This window comes from Lissotriton helveticus, chromosome 12, assembly GCF_964261635.1.
Source record: "Lissotriton helveticus chromosome 12, aLisHel1.1, whole genome shotgun sequence".
In the NCBI taxonomy this organism is placed as follows: Eukaryota; Metazoa; Chordata; class Amphibia; order Caudata; family Salamandridae; genus Lissotriton; species Lissotriton helveticus.
Window position 1 is genome coordinate 381188370 of NC_136073.1, and position 19816 is coordinate 381208185.

A 19816-nucleotide genomic window follows, 5' to 3' on the forward strand; every position below is an offset into this window, starting at 1 on the left:
AAGCATGGGCTCCACCTCTGCACTATATTTACTTCTCCTAGGTGACATGTCTTTCCCACTATTTTTGAATGGAAACTAACAGAAATCAAGTATATCAGCATCATAATGATCAGTTTTTAAGTTCAGTCAATGATGAGAGTTTTAAATTGATTTCAAAACTGGTATTCTCATTACGACCCATTCCAAAAAGGTGGTGGCCACTTGCAAATGGGTAGGGGTTCCCAGGGGACCCCTTCCCCTTTGTGACTTTTCAGAGGAAATATTTTTTAAGAGCGGGCAGTGGTCCCAGGGACCACTGCCTACTCCTAAAAAATGAAAAAGAAACATTTCTTTTTTCTTTGTTAAATGCATCCCGTTTACCTTTCAGGAAAACCGGATGCATTAAAAAAAGAAAACTGCTTTATTTAAACAGCAGTCACAGACATAGTGGTCTGATGACCCCAGCGGGGCTCCAACATTGAGAGTGCTAGCCATTCCTAATCTGGTTGCACATTGCACATGCCTCATGAATATTATTGAGTCAGACAATTTGCGACCCCAATAGGAATCGCAAACAGTGTTTGCGACGCTGTTGTAAATTCCATTTTGCGAGTCGCAAATTGGAGTCACAAACCAACGCAAAATGGAAGGGTTGTACATCTGGCCCTTAATGAAGAAAAATATGGTTAGAGACAGCAATAATGCATAAGTGACAAGCGAGTTCCAGAAAGAATTTCAGCCCTATCCTATCTAATGGAAACAAAAGCTAATAGAACCCATAAAGATTCAGTTTAAAATCAAATTAGGTAGTTGAACTCCCCATGTAGAGCAGTTCATGAAACTCAACCGAGTCTCAATCTCCCAAAAATATCAGCATACAGTTGCAGTGGCAAACTATTCCAAACAAGCCTCAACAGGAAACTAGGAGAAACAGGTGCAGCAGCTACACCCATCATGATAGAATGTATAAGGAAGCAACACCTCCAAAGTGAAAGGCAACAGGAGTAGCCGTCAGTAGTAGCCCACTGCAATGGAAAATCTGAAAGTCCTGGATCTTACTAGAAACAGGCACTAATATAAAAAACAAGAAAACATGAAAACAATATGGTAGCAGAAGCAAGAAAACGCTTAGAACTAACTGCACAGGAGGTTCACCCAGTTGGCGGACTATTAGGGACACCCTAACTTTTAGATCTTCACGCATCTGTCCCCAACAAAATAGAGGCTGAGAGACAATAATTTAAGTATTTTAAAAAAAATTGCACTGTTATTTTATTAGGAGAATTTTGTAACAATTTTAATTAATTATGCAAATAAAACTCTTTGAACTCTTTGAACTCTTTGATATGGTAGCAGGTCAGGTCAGTCTGGTCCAATGAAAAGACATCTTTCAGTGGTGAGCAGCTTTGTTCTTCCTTTCTCATGGAAAACACATGGAGTTCTCAGTCAATGTGTAACAAACATCACTAAGCATTTCTACAGCTGAGAACTTCTAACCTTGGTTCCCAGGGAAGTCTATTGCAGTGACTATTCAGTCATTTATTCAATGTTTCACTGAGTAACAATGGCCTACACTGAAGACAGAAACATTTGCTTTCAGTTTTCCAGTTAAGTAATGCTTTTCGTATTTAATATAAGTAAGCTTTACTGTGTAAGTGTTTGATTCTCTATCCAGCATTATATGAACATGAGATAGATAGGAAGCTCAAACTTGGTACATCAGTTATATGTAACTTAAGAAAGGAATCACATTATTAAACTTGGAACATTCTACAGCTATGACAAAATCTAAGCAAGTCACATTAGGTTCAAGCTCTCAAATACATGTGTGCATGGTTCAGCAGGTTTCTAAGGTCTCTATTTGTTAAAGGGAAACCTAACAACAGTCTATCTGTAAATACAGATGGCTGGTGCATTTTGCACATTTCGGCTATGTAACATTTTAAAGTGAGCATAAATTCATGTCATTTTGCAGGAATTTCATGTAATTACATTTTTGAAAAAACATGTGCTTCTCACACTCCTAATTAAAGCTGTAATCTAAGCAGCAAAATGTTAAAGTCTCATAGCGTCCAAAAGAAAATGCAGTCTTCCAGAACATATACTGTTCAGTTGCATCTCATGGACATAGTGTTCAATGTTCTGAAGATAGCAAACATCCACAAAGCCTCTGATTACAAGGGCTGACAAACTCCACCATCCGTCTTCGAACCCCATATGGAGGATTATTGACCCCCAAAATAAAAATTAGATACTCCTAATCAGGCTGTCTCTAGGCAAAGTATTCAGTAAAAACACAGGCGCAGATCTATGAGGAAGTGCCGCAGCGTGGCACCGCAAGCCCTTTGGCTGTGCCACGCTGCTGCACTTCCGAAGCACAGGGATGCAACATATTTACATGAATATGTAGCATCTCTGTGCTTCCCACTGCACTGGCGCACAAACTGCAGCCATGCGCTGGCGCAGTCACCCTTGCACCATGGTGCAAGGATGCCTGCGTGGTGGGGAGATTGTTTTTGTGCAGGAAGGTGCTCCTTCCTGCACAAAAACAATCACTAAAGGCATTTTCCTCCTTCAATGCGTGCTGTAGAATGCAGCACACATTGAAAAAGGAAAAAACGAGGAGAAATGAAAACATGTCTCCTCGTTGCGCCTCGCTATGCCACCTCTAGGGTGGCGTAGCATTCACATGTCTTGTTCCTTGGGTGTTAGGTGGGAACACCCACAGCAACACCCATGGAACGCCCCTTCAAGGCAAAGTGCTGCGTGTGAAGGGGCCGTATTTACAAGGAGAGGAAAAGCCACGCAGGGCGGTTTTTCCTCTCCTTGTAAATATGGAGGAGCCCCCTGCGCCACCAGTACGTCATGCAAGGTGACATACTAGTGGCGAAGGGGGCTTGTAAATCTGCCCCTCAATTAATTAAATTAAAGTTTTGACTGGAAATATGTATCTAGAACTGTTTTTATTATGAAACAATATTTTAAGTACTTCCTAACATTGAGATTAAGTGACATTTCTTACTTGTAGAGATTGAGGAAAAGAGGAATTATGCTAGTTTTTATATGTTTGATAAACCAAAATTCTTCTATCCCACCTTCACAGAATCATGCATTTTATATCAAGACCAGAGACGAACATTATGCATGTTTCTAGCTTTCTAAAGCCCGCTAAGGGCCATAGAAGACACATGTTCTATCAGTTTCAAATAGATTTCAAAAATGTTATCAGTGATACTCTTTGGCACAACTAAACATTAAAAATGTTTACACAAGTTTTACTCATCTTGCCAAATTTTCAAAGAAAAATCATCACTTGCTTTGAAAAGGTCGTCTAATCTATGAGTTCGGAGTGGCATCAAAGAAAACTCAATTTTCACTCTGGTTGTTTATTTGCTGACATTCAATATATTGGAAAAAACATTATTTGTATTCACAGCTACTGATCTATAGTTCTGTATATTATGCTCTTGAGATCTATTGCGTCTCCTTCGTGAGGGGGGCATGCAGTTCTAAAGACTTGTGTTTTGAAACCAGGGCCGGACTGGGATCTCAAAGCAGCCCTGGCAATTGTGTCCGACCAACCCTGGGAGGGTGGGATGGGGAGGCGGTGCAAGATTAAAGCACTGCTGCTACTGTTACTTGGGGCCGCTATTGCAGCACCACTGCAAAACCGGACCCTAGTAATAAATCCGCCCCTTCCAGCCTCCCAGGGAAATGTCTGATACCCGCTATGGCCAGTCTGGCCCTGTTTAAAACCAGTTAAACCACCCACCTAATTATTATGTTGTGACTTAATTTCACACCAACAAGCAATAATCAAGAAGGAGAAAAAGGCATATATTTGAGGATAGATAGGCATGCCTATCCAAATCAAACACATGAAGGTATTTGTTAAGAAAGTGATGTCAGAAAAAAAACAATGGCTGGATTGCAGGATGATTGTACAGAGAGGACCTTATCAACTGAGTGGAACGACATATTTTTTTGCAGATTCAAAAGCAGCATAAACATGCCCTTAAAATATAAAGCTTGTGCACACTTAACGGTCAGCAGAGTAGCAAAGTTGGTGGCGGGAATTTCGGCTTATGACTTCTGCTTTCTGATATTTCCCATCAGCACCTTTCCCTGCAGTAGACTGCCTGTTCAGCACTTCATTCGCTTCTGGGGAAGTGAACCCACCACTGGCCACCATTACCTCTGCTGTGTTTCCTTCTTGTTTGCCATTCCCCTGACTCCATGCACTCAGTCTACCCAGCACGTCTCAATCGCAGTGATCTCATCATGTGGATATGTGTGATCTAATCACGTGTGAGGGTGCTGGCGTGTGTAGAGAATCGTTTTTAGATCTCTTTTGAGTGAAGAAGCATACTAACTCCAGTTTGGAACCTCACGGGAGAATCATGTCAAACATAAACACTCATTTACAGTACAAAGATGAGAGGACATGGTAAGGACTGTCAGGTCGGTACTTCTGGTGCATATTTCATGAAAAAATGGCGGACAAGGAAGGGCACGGAAAGCAAACAATGCCTTCCAGGTAGAATCTGTTTTTTTTTTCTTTCAAAGGAACAAACCACTGCTTTTTGGGATTATTTATGAAAATTATCAAAAAAAGAATGCACTGCAGGGTAAAAAAGCGCGGTGCTCCGCTCAGCATTCATCTCTGTCGAGTGTAATTTGAACTGGTGAAAAACTATTAAATGCTCTTTTGTGTGGTATTTGGTTCATATTAAAAAACGAATAGCACACATAGTTTTGTTCCTGTGGGTGTTACATAAACATATTTAGACCAATGAAGAATTCAGGAAAAAAGTCTATGGAAGAACTATGAAAAATAATTGACACTCTTTGCTGAGATATCATTTTAGAACATCTGTATGATAGCTCCAATAAAAACTAAAGCAAATGCATTATACACATTTCCTGCTCTGTTCTACGATTCTCTCTTAATCTTTCACACTCAACTGTATCTTATACTGTCTTCTGTTTCAGTGCTATCCTTTTTTCATCTTCTCCTGCAACTGACTTCTATCTAGCCGTTCACATGCCCCATCTGCACTAATTTACCCTTTATGTCCATCTAGGTTCGTTATCATAATTAGCTATTTTAAGAAAATACAGCCTCGGTTATCTTAGTTGACCAGTTTTATTGTTCTGACCTTTTTGTGTATGTGAACATCATATTAAAATATATTTAATACATAAAGAAGGGAGCAGACTGATTTTGCCCTAAATCTAGTTTTATCTTTCTCGTCTGAAATGATTATTGCTCAGTTAAAAATCACGCAAATCCCAAAAAAGTGGAACAAATCCTATTGTTCCAAGATGCTGAAATCTTTGAGAAACGAAGCAATGCGTTTGCTTCATTTTCTGTCATGCATTTAGCACGCATGTGTCGCACGTGTCAACAAGGTGCAAATAGTCGCTGGCTCTGTGCGCAGGTGCTTGCAGAGTTCGTGTATTCGGACAAGTGTTATTATTAGTATCACAGACGACAACAATTTAGATACAAGGTGCCTCATTTATGAAAAGTGACGCATCGCTGCGTGGAAACAGCGATGCGTCACTTTTCACTGCGCCCTCCTTGCACCACCAATGATGCGTCATATGAACAGTATGACGCATCATTGCGCAAGGAGTTACAGATACGTCAGAATTTCTGACGTATCTGTATGGCGCAAAAATGGCGCATTGCTGGAGTGTGTCACAAAAGTGACGCAACTCCAGCAATGTATCCTTTCACATGGGCCAAGCCCCATGTGAAAGGGTGTGAAAGGGACTGCGTCAGTCTTACGCCTGCTGTGAGGCAGGCGTAAGAAATTGACGCATTTGTGTCATATAGATTTCACTGCGTCACTTCTACGACCCTTTCTTGCGACAATACGCCCCCCTTGCATACATTATACCTCGTGCAGGTATAATGTGGCGCAGGGGTTTACAAAGTGACGCATCTACCTACGCCACAGCCAGGAATAGTCTATAAACACTATAAACACTTTATATATCCTTGCCCCCATAGTACTACTTCATCTCATTGTTCTAAAGTTTGATAAGCTTTTGCAGGGTCTATATCAAAGACTTTATGCAGTGTCCCTTATCTGTGTCTCAAAGGAGGATATTTTTAGGGCAATAAATAACCAGAGAAATAGATAATATTAATAATCACCAAAAAGCCATGGGGGTTAATATCATGAACAATTTGGTCCACTGTAACCTCGAAGGATTAACCCATTGTCTCACCCTCAGACCAGCAAAACCCTCATTATTTTAGTGCAAAATGACTAGGGGAAGGCCATAAAAAGTGAATACTGCAATTAATAAGCAAACGTGTGCAGTCCTGTTGAAAAAAGAGGGTTCTGAAGATGACAATGGGGGTCTACTCTGGACCCATCAGATCATCAAGGAACAGATCTTTTTAGGAGCACAAGTCCTCACCCACTAATGATGGCCTGCTTCAACATTGGGCTATGCTTCCCAACGGGGCTGGTGCTGCAATGCCCAACGGGCCCCAAGATGGGCACCTTGCCGGAGATCTTATCTTCTTTGTATTTCCTGTATGGCCAACAATCCCCTTAAGGAACGGTTCGAGAAGAGGTAATGGGCAGATGTAGATTTAACATTAAATACAGGTCCCTCTATTTCTGTTTTATTTGTGGGGCCTCTGTTATTGGGATAGAAATCAGTGAATCCTAGAAGCATATTTTGATTCCTAGATCCCTTCACTTGATCCTAGCACTGTATTATGATTCATAGATCCCTTCACTTGATCGATATGTTTCACTTCTAATTTGTCCTAAGAGGGATCAACTGCACTTCTTCAGGACCTATCAATAACCTAAGCTACTTTGGTAGGGAAAACAAAATCAGTGTTAAGGTGAACTACCACTCTCACTACGTTATGTTTGATGATGATGGTGTATCTTAACTTCTACCCTTACTCTGGAAAGGAGCCAGCTAAATACACAACCAGATGGGATTTATTTCAAATGGTTTGTGCGTATATATGTCTAAATTTATATGTTCACATTTGCCTTCTTTTTCATTAATTGGTCATCAATGCAAATACAAGGAACACTTGCCCCCCAGCCCTGGCTTACCCGGGGGGATAAATAATAAAAAGGGTGGGGCTTTGCTCATTTTTTCATGAGGCCATAGATCCACAAATCCTCTGCGGATCTGCAGGTCCTGCAAAATAAAAAAAATCTCTTGTATATGTTTATTTGCTTCTTGTTTTTGTCAGTACATAGAGACTGAGTCCCCAAGTCCTGAAGTGGCTGCCGTTACATCTTTGTTCATGTGGTGGCAGATCTCATCTTTTGATCAGTTGGCATCTTAGTTACTTTGCAGCATTAAATATACATAAATATACATACATTTTTAACTTTAATGTATTTTTGGGCAGCTGGCTATCTGGACTCCCGGCCTTGAACAGTCTATGATAACATGTGGCTTTGTTAATTGGATTATTTAGTCTCACATCAACTTCCTTGTCTACACTATGATGTGATGAAAAAAGCCAGCTAACTACTGAGAAGGAAAGAGAAGAGAACAAAATAAATGTATCCTTTTGTGATAAATTACAATTATGTTGCTATTGAATATGGTGATATTATGGAATCAATAAGTGATGTTTGGACACTCTTCTCAGATTATGCTTTTGTTTGGGTTTGATAATGAATATATATAACAAGCAGTTATTTGTAGTTTGTTTTTATAATTTTGGTAATGCAAGTAAAGGCATGTGACCAAAACCCTTCTGGGTCGAAACACATTCAAGTCCCAGAAAAGCACTTTTTGGATAATAAATGCATTTTCCAGCAACTTTGAAGTGGCTCGATTTTGATGCAGTTGGACTTTGTAACAGACATGCGTGGATTTAACAGACAGCCAGGAATCCGGTAGTCGAGTCCATTCAACTATTACAGTTATTTCAAGTAACTATAACTCATACCCCTCCATGAAAAGTGTTATCATTATTGATGTCAGTTCAGTTGTCATCAGTAATGCTATTAATTATGTGACTGAACATGCCATGAGTGTTGTAAAATGTGAGGTCATAAGCAGTGCATGGCGAGAGCATGAGTTATAGTTACTTGAATTAAGTATAACTGTTGAATTGCAGTGCTTCCTTTAGTTTAAAACATTACATTTAAACTGACATTTTCATCTAACTATAACGTCCCTTTCAGCTCAGTTTTTTCTATGAACTTCTGATTTTTTATTAATGCTCTGATTAGCCACTTTAAAAATGACTAGTCAGTCCTGTTTGGTTGTTAACAACCTGAACAATATGTTGTGGCAGCCTTTACAGGACTCTAGGACATGGTTTCTGTGTCCTGAAAAAAAAATAAAAAAATATATAAGGTAGCATGATGAGCACAACTTGACCACAAAGAGAATGTTCAGCGCCGGTTTCCAAAGAGACCACACCTCCTTTGACTGACTGGCCACAATAGGACAACATGTTGTTGCATCCATTTCATCACTCTGGGGGCTTGGTCCCCATTGAAATGCATTGTAGTGAAAGTCGGTATTTTATGGTCACACAAAGGAACACATATAAAGGGTGATACCAGATTTTCTTCACAATTGAAATCTTTCTTTGGTGGTACCAAAATAATTTTAGGAATAGTTGTGTTTTCTAAAGTGATTTTATCCTGTGAAAAAGCTGATGTTCTCTTGGGATTTGATGAACCATGTTTGAGGGAAAACTGTTTTTATTCAAGATTTTCTCATAGAAGTTGTAAAAGGTGCCTGAAAAGCTAAAATGAAACCATATTTCCTGTAAAGCCACACTATCTTCTACAGTGTGAGAATAACGTTTCACATTCTATATCAGGACCGGAGATGAGGACTATGCATCACTTTCATCACTTTTTAATAATCAGCATATATAAAGTTAAACTGAAAAAAACATCAAACACTGCACATCCCATGAGTTCAGGGGAGATTGTCCATTACGACCATAAACCAATAGTAACACTGTCCGTAAATGCATATAAATCCCTGCCCCATGCAGTCCTCTTTCTTCACTGCTTCGTCAGTTAAGCCCCTTATTACACTTAACTACTTTTGGATTGTTTGTTGTTCTGGGGGATATTGGGCAAAGATGCTAACTGATATTTGTTGTGTAATTGATGGTTCACTCTAGAGCGATTTCTCTCCGCACAGCAGGCTTCGGCCTGCATCCTACTAATTTGCGGGTCCGCTTGGACTGCTGTTTCACATCGTCAGCGGCCATCATGAAGAGCATTGTGGCCTGTGGAGAAGCTCATTCCATTTCATTGCGCTCCTCAGATATGCATCACGCATTGGGGAGCTGTGGTGTGTGTCCACGTCTAGAACGTAAGGACTGCCCACTGGGGCTCCCCCCCTCCATACCAACCCTCTCATGGCATCACCGCGATGGTAAGAATTTACATCCCTCCTCGGCCATCTGACATTGCATTGTTCTGGTTCTCATTAGTGGCTGGCATTGAGCAACTGTGAGGGGGCTGCCCTTGGTATTCTTATAGGGAGTATAGATTGAATAGAGATTTTGTTGCTTATATCCCCTATTTTATATGACATCCTTCAGGGACCACGAGTACTTACCTTAACTAGCTTCTGATGAGGAATGGCCCCATCAACGCTGCCTCCCTGCAAGGGTGGACAGGCTCATTTTCCAAGATATAGCTAACGTTCTGGCACCCCTGTAGGAAAGCATGGGCAAATTGATTTCCCAGGTCTCAAGTGGTGCTGGGATCCTCGAGGACATGGGTGCACGGCCTAGAGGACTACCCGCATCTACCACCCAGAAAGACCCTTAAAGTGATACGGAGCACCTGAAAGGCTTTGCTTGTCTGAGAGAGGCCTTCCACAAGAGTGAGTGAACATTGGAAACCCTAGCCTACCAAGAGGAAGACTTAACCGGGGAAATTTGGTGATGCTGTTGCCCTAAACTTTGACCCTGAAGAAGGGTTCACCCGATAAGGGGGAATTGAAATGGACGATGCAGGGTCCTCTGACAATAAACAGGATTTCTGGAGGTCTTGGTGTCACAATTTGAATGCCTCCTGGATGCTCTGAAGGGCATTGCACCTCGATAGACATGTTCAAGCCAGATGGAATCTAACATCTGAGGTCCTCGAAGTGGCACCCATATCGGAAGGTGGCAGACTATGTGGCTAGCAAAATTTACCAGCTCATAGGCAAAGAGATTCAAGGCCGCCTTGGGGTGGACTGCCCTACACCAGCTTTGAGAGGAAAAGTGGCGGCCACCCCGACATAGAATCAAACCTCTGCATGTTCTTCATAAAGTATATCAAAGACCCCAAGAAGAGTTTTGACCGCTTGTTTAGAACGTGTCAAGGCAAATTACTTGATGTGGTAGGCCCAACAACAAAAGTAATAGAATTAAAGAGAAGTGGAGACATTCAGGGATCCCGCTTCACACAGACATAGTGGCAGGCTGGGCACAGAAGGCAATGTGCCTGTTGGGCAACGCCAACTGTGCCCTGTTGTTGGAGAGACGATGTTCTCTACTAATCAAAGTAGAATTTAAACTAGGGGAGCTGTCCTCATCAGAAGTGGGAGGAGTGGCTAAAGTCAGTTTATTTGGTGAATAACTCACATAAGAACTGGGAAGCTTGTTGCCCTCTTGTTGTCACCTTCTCGTCGCTGAACAAAGCACAGTCATCAATACGTAATATTACGTTTTTCAAAGGAAGGTTTTTGCTGGGCATAAAAGGCAGGTGTCGCTCCTCTGGCCGCTCTTTCCAACCAGGCCCCTACAGAGGCCAAGCCCGCCGCAACAACAGGTGGAACACCGGTGGCATGGGACCTCTTACCCCAACCGGGGAGGTGGGGACTATAATGACATTGTTGAAAAAGTTGAATCTCAAAGTTTGGGGCCGACCGCGATGGAGCGCGGACCGGCTATGGAATCTTACACACCCTGGTTACAGTACCTTAGAGACTATGACAAAACAAAGCACATTGCGAGGCACCAGGGAGTTGAGGCATTGCTGAGGCTAGTAAGGTTTTGGTTCTTACTGTCGGTGCAGGTCTGTGGCACGTCCTTGCTCAGGACTCACGCTGCACAGAAGAAGTGAGGTGTCATTGAGTCAGTGATGCCCAGGAAGTTGCATCTGGAAAAAGTGATGCTTAGGACAAGGCCTTCATTCCTTCCTGAAGAGGTTTCACCATTGGACAAACGATGACTTTACCCACCTTTTCTCTCCTCTGCACCCTTCCAAGGAGGATGAGAGACTCCACCGCCTGGACCCTAAATGTGCGCTATCTTTCTACTTTGACAAAACGAAGGACTCCTGGGTGGATGATCAACTCTTCATTGGCTATGTAGGTGTGAAGAAAGGTTGGGCAGTTCAAAAGCATACCATCTCTCGATGGGTTACCCTTTGCCTAAAGATCTGCTATGCTTTAGTGAAAAAGGAACCTCCAGTGGGGCTATGTGTTCATTCCACTAGAGCTACGGCAGCAACCATTGCATTGGCACGTGGAGTCCCTCTTCTTGACATCTGTCAGGCAGCCACGTGAGCATCCTTGGTGCGACTGGAGGTTTGGTGTGGTTTTGGGTGATAACATACGCCTGGAATTTTACTATCGGACCTTAACATGGTCAGAAGTCAAGTATAAAACAAATGGAGCGGGAGGTACATCCCCTGTGTCAAACAGATTGAAGCTTCTATCTGAGAGTTGTGACACCTTGTTAATAATATATGATCCCATCAGTGCAGTGACTCTATGAAGGATGATGTGACCATTTGTCAGAATATTACAATCAAGCCCTGAAAAAGTCCCAAGAGGGATAAAACAGGTTGGCGGCAGGCAATTCTGTTATGTTTTAAAGAATTTTGAATAATAAAGAATGAAATAAACCTTCAACCAAGTTTCTGGAATTGCTTAACTTTGGGAAGTCATCCACAGTTGCATTGTGCTGTTTTCTGAGACTTTTCTGTAGTACCATATTGACATATATCATATACTTAAGTACTTTGGTGCGGGGTGTTTTTTTGTTTCTTGTTGTCACGTGAGCATCCCTGTATACGTTCACCAGACATTACTGCCTGGACAGCCGAGTCCGGAGGGACGGCTATTTTGCCCATTTAGTCCACCTGGACTTTCTGGTATGACCGTGGCTCGCAGACCCTCCTCTGGGGTTTGTATTGCTGGGGTATTTATTCTACGCAGTGGTGTGAGGAGCTGTCTTCTTTTTTTATTGAAAAAATTCTGAACATCCAAGATAGCCTGGGGACAGGCTCCAGGGTGCCGAGGGATCCCTTTCCTTAGTCCTTTCTAGCTCCGACTCCATCGGCCTCCACATTTATGACGTTTAGGCCCATTGCGGGGTCTGATATATTGGCCATCCTCAAACCACTTAAGGCGGGTACCCCGACAGACCCAGGTCCAGCTAGAGTTCTGGCTGGGGTTGCTGAGGAGGTCTATCGAGAGGTAAATATGATTATCAATCTATCCCTACAGACTGCTACTGTACCTCATAATTGGAAACAGGCGAAGCTTCTGCCAGTTTTAAAAAAGCCTGCTTTAGATCAGCTCAAACTTGTGAGTTATCGCCCCATCTCTCTCCTCCCGGCACTGACTAAGGTTTGTGAAAAGGTGTTTTTTCATCAGCTTGAGGCCTATGTGGAAGCATCAGGTGTTCTCCACCCGGCACAATCCAGTTTTAGGGCGTCATATAGCACCGAGACATCAGTGATGGAAATGGCTGCGGCGATTAGGGAGTGCCTGGACGCGGGCGGCAGGGCGGCCTTGATTTTTCTTGACCTTTCTGCTGCCTTCGATACGGTGCGCCATCAACTATTGCTTACTCGCCTCTCAAACATAGGCATCATTAGCCCCGCCTGGGATTGGATGAAATCCCTTCTGGAAGGACGCATTCAGCAGGTCTGGATGCAACCTTTTTCATCGGCTGCCAGGAAAGTGTCTCCTGGAGTCCCACAGGGTTCTACTTTGAGCCCTTTGCTCTTTAAAATCTATTTGACTCCTTTGATTTTTCTGTGGGAGGAACTGGGAGCAAAAATAATAGCTTACGCCGATGACAACCAGCTCCTATAGACCTGAAAGGACTCTGCCCAGAAATGTCTCTCGTCTGTGTTTTAGTGGCTTGCACATGCCCAACTGAAGTGCAACGAGGACAAGTCGGAGGTCCTTCTTTATGGTCAGTTTTCGCCCACCTTTAGAGAAAGCCTGTGGCCACCAGACTTCCCTCAACCCAAGCAAAGAACTTAGGGGTCTGGTTTGGTGAAGACCTTCGGTTTTCGGTGCAAATAAATAAACTCACTGGAGTCTGCTTTGGCACTCTTCAATCATTAAGAAGGTTCTTCCCCATGCTTCCAAGGCCTGCCAATGAGATGGTCACCCGTGCTCACATCCTCTCCCGCATTGATTATGCCAATAGCGTGTACATTGGCATCCCTGGATGTCTGTTAAAAAAATTGCAGACCATACAGAATGCTGCGGCTAGACATCCATTTAACATCTCAGGAAGATCTAGCGTAAGACAGCATTTACGAGATCTGCATTGGCTTCCTGTGACCCACAGAGTACAATTTAAGGCTCCCACTTTTGCCCTTAGAGCCCTGCACGGTCTTGGACGAATGCATATCAGGAAGCATTTTGCTTTCTATGTCCCTAGTCTACCTTTGCGGTCGGCGATCCCCCGATTCCACAGGATGCGGATGGGGGGTCAGTCCCTCTCTGTTAAAGCAGCTACAGCATGGAACTCCCTTCCTCTGGAATTACGCTCTAGCCAGGATTTCAAACTTTTTAAAATACAACTCAAAACCTTCCTTTTCAATCCGCCAATTTAACTCTCTGTTCCATCGGGCAATGCTAACGCTGCGCGCCAGGATACTCTTGAGTATTTGAGCGCGGTGTAAATCCATTATAACATAACATAACGGTAAGGAATCTATAACTAACTGTCTCTTTCAGATGAACATGTTACTTACCTTCAGTAACAATGTATCTGTAGGAGACATAGGTTAGCTATAGATTCTTTACCTCCCCACCCATCCTCCCGGCTCTACGAACTGACTTCTAGGGATAGGGACTTCCTTGCAGGGCCCTAGTTGTTGCGTACCAGTGGTCAGTGTCTTTCATGGCTATGCGCTTCTGGCGTGGAAAATCGTGTCAGAACTGATGTCAGTGTGAAGGGGTGTCTTCTAAGTAGACACCGCTACGTCATCCTGGCAACCACGATGCCGACGATGGACGCAAAGTCAACCGACGCCACCTAGAGACACGCAGGGGTACTGCGAAGAAAAAAATTCTCCAGATCCAATCTGACGTCTGGGGGAATTCTAAGGAAAGGAATCTATAACTAACAAAGTCTCTTACAGATGTATTACTAAAAGAAATGATTATGGTATACAATTGCCACACACAGTTATTATTCAGAGTAGTGAACAGTGCTCACTCTTCGGTCACCCGTGTTAAAAAACTCAGAACAAATATAGAGTAGAGGAGCTCAGTTTCTGTATATGAATATGGTTTAATAGAAAGCTATTATCTTATAAATCACAAAACATACTAGAAAAAAAGCAAGCAAACACTTTTTGAATAAAGAAAGAGAAAACAGCAAATTCTTTCTTATGTTAAGTCTGTATCCTCTTTCTTTTCTTTATTCGTAAATCTCATTACATTACACATGAATAAAAAGGTGCAGCCTACACGTTTTTTCCCTTCCCTTCTAATTTATTTAGAAGAAAAACATCCATCACTCTGGAATCTATCAAATCCATGTTTATTTAGCTCATAATAGAAGCTGCATCAAAGAAAGTGTATAATCCATAATATTCCGATCCAGTCCACAAACCTATGGGTTTGATGGAACCTTTGCTCTGGTTAGAGTAATCCCAGAGACTCTACAACCCTTTTTGTAGGAGCTGTCAGAGAATAACCTTCCGTCCATCTTTAATAATCTTCATGTGCACCCATTGTGTGTCTCAGATTAACGGAATTAGTACCCATTATAGTGTTAAACTTCACCTGAGTAAACAAGAAGGGGCGTCGGCATGAAGAGCATGCAAAAAAAGTGTGTTTTGTGAATTATAAGATAATAGTTTTCTATCAAACCATACTCATATACAGAAACTGTGCTCCCTATTCTTGTTTTTGCACTATATGTCTCTTATGGATACATCATTACTGAAGGTAAGTAACTTGTTCTACAAGGCAGCTCCAATGCTAACCAATGGAAGAGATAGGTCTTTCTATAGTGAAAAACAAAATTAGCAGAATTTCACTACCAGAACATGTAAAACACAACAGTACATGTCCTACCTTTTCAATGCACTGCACCCTGCCCACGGGGCTACCTTGGGCCTACCTTAGAGGTGACATATGAAATAAAAGGGAACGTTTGGACTTGCCAGGCTGGCATTGCAGTTTAAAATTGAGCACACAGACACTGCAGTGACAGGCCTGAGACATATTTGCAGGGCTACTCATGTGGGTGGCACAATCAATACAGCAGGTCCTCTAGTATCATTTGATTCACAGACCCTGGGCACACATAGTGCCCTGCACAAGGGACTTACTAGTAAAACAAATATGCTAATCATGGGAAACCAATTACCATTACCTTTTAGACATAAAGACTTGCACTTTAGCACTGGTCAGCAGTGGTAAAGTGCCCAGAGTCATAACACCAGCAAAAATGAAATGCATCCCACAGTCAAAACAGGAGTTCAGAGGCAAAAAGACTGGGAAAACCATGCCAAAAGATGGCAAGTCTAACACCACCCTATCCTCAAATACCACAAATCAGATCCTTGACAGTCAACCTGGAAATATTAACAAGTGACAAATACCATAGTCTCCCAAGAGCTCCATGAAAGCTGAACATCCTATTTATTCTTATATTAAGGGCATATCCTCTTGGACCTATAAACTATTAGTGCAAAGCAGTGGCGGTGGGTGACATTTGAAAGTGGTGGGGCGCAAAGTGATTTGCATACTGCACCGTAGCGAGCGAGCGTAGCGAGCGAGCCTGAACCTCAAAAGGGGGGTTTGGGGGGATAACCCCCCCCCAAGAAAATTTTGAAAAAAAGGAAGAAAAATCGTGCATTTTCAAGCAAATTTGAGAAAGCAGAAAGGTTAATAAAGCAATTGTGAAAGTGCAGTTATTACATTAATAGAAGGCATAACATAGGTAGCTGCTTATTCAGTATAACCACAGAGCTTCATACATTCCGTCCTATTATGCTCAGGTGCAGAATTCAGACTATAAGAGTTTCATGGAAATCTCAGCTGTAAGAGTAGAAGAAGTTGCACAGCAGTTGGGAAACAGCCTTCACAAAGCTTTGGGAACCACGCCTTACCTTTACCACGTTAACAGTAAATAATGGAAATAATAAAATATTAACATATTTGTGTTTGTTAGTCACATGAAATGAGAAATGTTGCCCTGTCCAATGTATCAATACCAAAAACATGCACTTACCACTACCCTCATTTTCAGGCTACCAGACCACTGTGTGATTTTGATAGCATTTAGAAGCTTAGCCAGGGATCTTAAATCTGGAAAAATATCCACTTTCTGCCACTACTTTTGCCCAAGCCCAAGGTAGCCCTCTGTATTTGTCTACACCTTCTAAAATCAAATGCAAGGAGAATGTTCCTGTTTTTGTTCTCCTAACTGTTCTCAAAGTGGAACAGGTGATCTGAAATGCAAAATTTAGTGAGAACCCTAGTTGACAATTTACCAAAAGGTATGTAGTGCTTCTGTTACGGCATTGGAGACCTTGGACATCTATTTTAAAACTGGGCCTAGGTGGGTGGCAGGGAAAAACACAGAAAATGCTAACAGGTAAAGAAAAATACTAGCCAAAACTAAAACACACACAAACATCACTTAGAAACCGTCTCACTTTACTGCAAAATCCACCCCAGACCTTATCCCTCACTTAGTCGCATTGTGACTGTTAGGCAATCCTTGATACCCCCATGGTATCCCTGGGCCTTTTGAGGTGCATCCAGTATCCCAAGACATTTCATTAGATATCCACACAAGATTAATTACAACACCGACCATTGACAGTACATTTCAACACCACAGCATATTTACTGAACTGAAATAATGTGTTTTTTGTGCAAGAATCATGTATTTTTTCAAGTCAATTATCAGCCCTTTGCCCTGCCGTGGTATTTAAGGTGGTACTTTTTCGGAGACAGGTGACTGTTCAGGGGCCAAATGTGGTGAAGCGTAAACTGATTTGCATACTGCATCATAGCGAGCGAGCGAGCCCGAAACCCATAAGGGAGTTTTGAAAAAAGAGAAGAAAAATCGTGCATTTTCAAGCAAATTTGAAAACTTACAAACTGCAAGTAACAAAAGGATCTCTCTGACAAAAGCAGTGACTCACTGACCTATTTACATCATATGCATGTTGTGATCTGCATCAGGTACATGTTCTTTGCAGCAGGCACATTAACCTTCTGCGCTGCCGCCTGCTGCCCTGTTCACTACTGGGACCACAAACATAGGCTAGCTCTGCCAGACTGCCAACGCACCTCCATATATAGGCCAACAACTGATTTTTCCATTTTTTGTTTTATATAGCGAAATAGACCCGAGACATCGGGTATCAGAGCGCTTTACATGAGCACCAGTTTTGTTACATTACCATTAATGCCTAAATAAACCTCACTTTACATGAATGTGTCTTATAAAGAGTCTTGGATAAATAGGGTGAATGAGCACAACACATAAGCGGCAACTTGCTTATTCATCTCAACCCCTTGGAACCCTACATGCCTTGCCCTTTCTTCCACCCTGCCGTCCATGCTGCAGCAACAAATGTCATTGAACCACTACCACATTGTCAACTTTGAATTACAAAATATGTTAGACTTTTTGATGTAACATTCTCAACAAGCAAGGCATTGTAAGCAGCTTGAAACAAGTATTTACAATGCAATGTAAATGTAAATGTAGATGTAGTTGAGCTTATATAGCGCACAGCTACCCACAGTGGGTTTCCCGGCGCTTGCTTAGGGAACCCGTCCTGGTATTCCCCTGTGAGATAGCAGGGTATCCACAAGGTGAAAGTCAGGCATCCCGCCGCGAGGGGCCGTTGTGGAGATTAAGCAAGCTATTGCCCAGAGTCGCAGAGTGTGAACCCGTGAGTTGAGAAGGCACCGGGGCGAGAATTATCGAGTCGGTGGAATTTTTAGATGGTTTCGCCTTTCGAAAAGTTAGAGCTATTGGCATTGTAAATGACAAAATTTGTATATATGTGTTGGTTTTGAAAACAGATAAATAAATGGCATTGTCATTAGTTTAATCTCTGCAGTCACTCTGCAGTCCCTAGCACTCCATAGCACTCCCTTGCACTCTGCACTCCCTTGCACTCTGCACTCCCTAGTCACTCTGCACTCCCTAGCACTCCTGGTCTGGTGCAGCTCATACTTCTCACTGATGACACCACCCCTGCCAGCTCTCCACAAGCTTTAGATCTTTTTTTTGAAGCTACAAAAAATATTAGGTGTAATCCATTCACACAGTATTGCCGTATTCCTTACCAATCCACTTCATCACATAACTGTTACCACAAAACATTTCTGCACACCTCTAGTCTCCAATCTGCTAACGTTATAACAACCATTCAGTGGCACTGAGTGACCCTTTGCTCTTTTATGCGGAGCACCTCAAAGTGAAACTCATACGTGCTGCCTGGTATTGATTCACTTATCAGGCTGTCTGCGCCCATCCTATTCCAGTGTGACATTAGCACACACTCCACATCGGCGGGGGGGGAGGGGGATTGATGGGTGAAATAGCGAGTAAATGCATTTCAGTGGATGGGTGATTATATTGGTTTTGTGAATGGGTTTATGCGTAGATGGATGAGTGGGTACATGAGTGAGTGATTCGATAGGCGAATAAGCAGATAGGTGGATTAGTGGATCGAAGGATGGGTGAATGGGCTGATGGGTGGCTTAGTAGATGCCTGAGTGGATAAATGGAAGGGTTGATACTTGGGTTGATGAATCAGTAACTGGGTGGATGAATGAGGTGAGCGGATGATTGAAATGGTGAGTGACTGTGCAGATTAACACCTGCATCAGACTTCTCACAAAGCTTTATCACAAGATCTTATACTTGTGTTCCGCAGCAGGGTCAGTGGAGCTAAATCATATGGTGAACCCCCAAATCACAGCAGCCTAAATTTGTAAATGTTATGCCGGGTCACTCCTGGTAAGGAACTTTACTCTGCCTGTTGTTGCTTTGCAGAAGCAGTGCTGCACACTATAGCAGTCTCCTACTGTCTCTAGCCCCACCTCCGTCCAAGCAAGCAGTTGCTCCGGCCCAAATATCAAGCATGGAACTCCATAAGGCAGGCTCACCAGTGGGAGGATCAGCGTGTATCTGGGGGTTTCCATCATTTTGGACATGCATCGTCGTTTCCATCATCTCAGGGATGCAGTCTGCAACAGAGGTAGGAAGGGGTCACCGTTGTGTAGTCCAGTATCTTTGCTAACAAAAATGTGGGATGTAAGCCGGGCACAGACAGAAACGTCCCCTCCGTATTCACTCCCTCCAATCATTGCGCTAGCCATTGCAGTTGGGAGGCTAATTGATACAATTCTAAATTCGGGACTTCCAGGCCCCCTTCCCTCACGGACGCTGCGCTGCAGTGTTTTCAGGGAAACCCTCTTCTGTCCTACTCCCGACATGAAATCTCTCACAAGTGAGTTTAGATGAGTAAACCATCTGTTTCCACACATCAAGGGGCATGATTGTTGCCCTCTGACCCCCCCCCCTGTTTGACCCTCGTTATAGACGTCATTAAAAATCATAGTGTGTCGC